Here is a 4974-nt window from a genome sequence, read left to right on the forward strand (position 1 = left end):
GTTTGTGTTGTGAAGTATTGCTTTTGAAAGAGCTGTCGGGACATTTCATGCTAAGATCACAGTTGTGATTGTTTGTGTATACCATTTCTCCTCAGCGTCTGTCTGTCGCTCGCTCCGGAGGCTCTTGATGTTTTAGCTTTTCAGGGATTTCGGGCCTACACTTCCAGTATGCCACTTCTAACATATTCGCCACATTTTACAAACATGAAAACGAAACTCAGTGGTAACAATGCACCAAGAAAATGGCTTCAAAGAACTAGTGCTTTTAACAGTGAATGACTTGGTAAACACAAAGTATTAAGTTCTGCCATACTTTACCGTACTCTTTCCATGTTATCTCTCCTTGACTATAATCTGACTCTGTTAATGTGTATAATTATTCTCTTTTAATGGCCCCTGTAGTCAATTTATAAATTATAAATAATTCTGTGTGTGTGTGGCAGGGAGTCTCTTGGTTTGAAGTATGAAGAAGCATTAATTCACACATGAGAAGTTCTCCAAAGAAGAGATCCTACCAATAGTGCCATCTGTCTGAAGCCGGACAGGCATTTCAATAATGTTCTATTCATGCGATTTTGAATTTGCCTTGAACTTGGTGGTGGATATTATAGTAGGATTCAAGCAAAGTAGTAAACTCTTTCAGCTGAAAATGTAGGGTAGCACAGGACTAGGGTTGCAAAGCTACCAGTAATTTACAGAAAAATAATATGGTGACTTTGGTAATTGGGTGGGACTTTACATCTTCGTCATACTTTTTTATTCTTCTTCTGTACACTACTCTTTTACACGTTTAATCTCTACGGGATTGGTGGCCTATTTTTGGACTATTAGGCCTAGTCCAGTAAATCTTGCATGCGGACTAGCCTATAGCCTATGTTCTATTCAGTTTGAGAAGGAGAGCGTGAAGATGAGGACCGGAGGTCAACTTTGATAGCTTTAAAAACATGTTTATTGCACATGATGTATTTATCAGAGTTCTTGACCTCACAAAAAGCCAGATTTGAGTCATTTACATTGTGGTCCTGAAACTTGAAGCAGCAGCCGTGGCACAAATAAATCGGAAAAGGACCGCTCATGGTGCTGAAAGTAGACACATTTGAGTAGGCATAATTCATTTCAAACATCAAATCCGAGACACCCCAATCAGTATGATATGTTAGGTTTCATATGGTATGTATTCATTTTTGGGTGTCCTTCACCAATTTCGTATGATATGTTACTAATTAGAATTCATATTGTATGTTACGAATTTGAAAAATGTACAATATGTTATGAATTTGCAGAAGGTATGATAGCTTACTAATTTGCAAAACGTATGATATGTTACGAATTTAGCTAACTCACTAACGCTCATCCATCCACCCCGACCAACCATCCTACAAACGTAACATATAATACTAAATGGGGTGTTTTGGATTTACGTACAGAATGATATGAAATGCTCTTAGACCAGGTTGCAACAGGATAACAACGTTTCATTTCTTTGACATTCAGAGGCTGAACTACAACCTATAGCCAAGGGGAAGTAACCTAATTTTGTCACTATCAATTGATTAAGCTATTCACTTTTCCATATGGTTCAATATAATTTCTTATGGGTCCTAAACCCAATACAAAAGACCCATGGGTAGAGTAGACATACCGGCACTGCTAAAACCATGGCATGTTTTACAGCTTTGTCATTCTATATATCATTTTAAATCGTCTTATTTAATTATTTCATATTTTAAATGTGATAAGGCCACAGAGAACCAGATATGATTACAGACACCTGTGATAATCTGAAGCACCCAAATAAGGCCAGTAGATGTCACCTTATAAATTCCTAATAAACCGTGAACGTTACCACAATTCTGGTAGTTTACTGGTAATATACCTTCCATTTGCAACCCTACACAGGACAGGTGCATTGTGTCATGCGACCTCTCCACCACCTGGGGGTGTTACTACTAGTATATCTGATATTCAGGCTTCTCATTATTGTTTGTCTTTATTTGTAGATACAGACAGGATCATTTTTTTGGTCATGAGTGATATGGAAAAAAACAACGTAAATGTCTCTATTGAATTATCTTATAGCTCAAGTTCCTTGGCTTTCATGGAAAATCTGTAGATGTATTGTAAATAATTACAATAGCTGTATCATCAGAGGGACTATAGGTAGGTCTATAGGTAGTACATGTGACTAAAAGCAGATATGTCACACTTATTGTAAACAGTGGGATCTATATCCATTCTCTGAGTTTCTGTAGTGCTAGCTGAGCAGATACCACAGACTGTGTAAAGGTTCACTAGCAGTGCCGGCATGTTTACTCGACCCCTGGGTCTTTTGTGTTGGGTGAGGCCCTACAGAGGCCCACTTATACTTATACCACCTAAATATTTACATACACCTTTACTTGGCCCTGGGGCCCCACATACAGTCCAGCATGCCCGCTCTCTCATGGAAATGGCTGGATTTAGGGTTAAGTGTGGGGTTGGAGAGAAGGCTAGGGTTAGAGTAGACAGTAGATTATGGTTGGAGACAGGGTTAGCTTAGAAATAGCACAGCCCATTACCTCTGTTTAGTAAACACACAATGTACCCTAACAAACCTAGACACTTAGCACAAGTATGACTTATAACACAATTGACCAACATCATATAAATGCAATCAAGATAATTAAGCATATTTAACAAAACTAGTCAGAGAGCATGGCATGTTGAAATAGTTTTTTTATGCAGTCTAATGAATATCATATAAAGAATTGTTAAACTAAAGAGTCATTTCAGTTGCAAGACTATACCTTACACTCGTTTTGTACCATATCACATTAAACATTCAATAGCCTTGACAAAATGAATTGTGCAATAGTTATAAAACATATATCATTGGTAAAAATGTGAACTGGTATGTAAAGTGATGGTAAAAGATGGGGTGCCCAGACAGTGGCTGTTTGGTTAGTCAAGTGTACTTTAAAAAAAGGAATTACAGACATACATATATCACCAATGGACTACAGTATGTGACAATATTGCATATAAAAAAACAAAAATAAACAACAGGATGATGAGTTCTTTAAAGGCCCAATGCAACCATTTTTATATCATTATCAAAAATAATTTCTGGCTAACAATGACCGCTGCCGCCCATCCGCCCTTGTTTTTGTGTCCTCTGGCGGCGAAGATGACGAGCCAGAGGAAGGTCATAATGAAGCAGAACACAGACACAAACAGCCCTGTGGGTTCCCTGGCTTTACATGGGTGGATGCCACCAGGATCCACACCAGACCCCCGAATATCTGTACACTCGCACACACACACACACACACAAACACTCACACAACCACAACAGCCTGCTCAAAAACGAATCAAAACAATCCTGTCCATACATGCTACTCATCTGTACTCTCTACAAAGGTCTCCTGAAGCCTTCATTGACTTGGAATGACATCAAGTGCAAGGCTGTGTCCCAATAGTCTTCAATTACTCTTGTCGGGGATCACTGATTTGTCATGGCTGGAGAGGGAAAAGCAATATGGTGTGAATTCAACTCTTTCCCCCTTCAGTCAATCTTCTTAGTTCCAACTGAAAACCAGGGAGTCTCAAATTCAAATTGTGAGCTATGTATGCAATGACTGACCATCCATAATATCAAAATTCCAGTGATAACCCTGTTTTGAGGCTATACAGTGTTTGTTTATAATTACTTTGTTTACAAACAGAGTATAATAAGCTTATATTTTAACTAAGCTCATTAGGCATTTATAATTTATATTGTTGAAGAATCAATGCCGTTTATTCAATTTATATGTCCAAAAATTGATGTAGCAACTAAAGATTGTAGCTTTAACTTTTTCGACAATTGACAGGAAAAATGTGAAAGAGATCATGCCTATTTGAGTGGAATAAAAGCTGTATTGTGAAATTAGGGATGGTGAACGTTCAGGCAGCTGCACATACTCTATAATATAAACGCTCTAGTCAGTGCACCCAGTTCAATTCTGTTTGAGAGACTTTTTAAACTCTCTAAATGGTTAAATGAGTAATAAATATATGTAATTGTTGCAGTAGTTTGTGAGTGTACATAGTGAGTGTACATAGTGAGTGTACATAGTGAGTGTACATAGTGAGTGTACATAGTGAGTGGGCAGTACATAGATACAGTATACAGTGCATTGGGAAAGTATTGAGACCCCTGGCTTTTTTCGCATTTTGTTACGTTACAGCCTTGTTCTAAAATGTATTAAATCGTTTTTCCCCCTCATCAATCTACACAGAATACCCCATAAAACAGCCACATCTAATAAGTGTTCTGCTCTCAGCTGTGACTGGACCACTGCTCTTTACTCTAGAAATATTGGAATGAATTGGCTTTACATTAACAGAGGGAGATAAAGAGATTTGATTGTTTCATGTAATATTTGGGTATGCATGCATGCTGTAATTCAGAGTGTACTGTGAGAAAGGAGTATTACTTTAGAATGGTATAGACTCATACCAAGCACTTAAAGGCAAACTTGTGGATGAACCCTTGCCCAAGAACCCTTGCCCTGTGCCCAAGAACGCCAACGGAACCTGTAAAAATGACTATTGCCCCATAGCACTCACATCTGTAGCCATGAAATGCTTTGAAAGTCTGGTCATGGCTCACATCAACACCATCATCACAGGATAGCACTCACATCTGTAGCCAAGAAATGCTTTGAAGGGTTGGTCATGGCTCACATCAACACCATCATCCCAGGGTAGCACTCACATCTGTAGCCAAGAAATGCTTTGAAAGGCTGGTCATGGCTCACATCAACACCATCATCCAAACACACTAAGACAGTTGTGAAGAGGGCACGACAAAGCCTATTACCCCTCAGGAGATTGAAAAGATTTAGCATGGGTCTTCAGATCCTCAAAAGGTTCTACAGCTGCACCATCAAGAGGTTGCATCACTGCCTGGTATGGCAACTGCTCGGCCTCTGACCGCAAGGCTCTACAGAG

The sequence above is a fragment of the Oncorhynchus mykiss genome, chromosome 23 (genome assembly GCF_057628025.1).
Source record: "Oncorhynchus mykiss isolate SJ-2025 chromosome 23, ASM5762802v1, whole genome shotgun sequence".
In the NCBI taxonomy this organism is placed as follows: domain Eukaryota; kingdom Metazoa; phylum Chordata; class Actinopteri; order Salmoniformes; family Salmonidae; genus Oncorhynchus; species Oncorhynchus mykiss.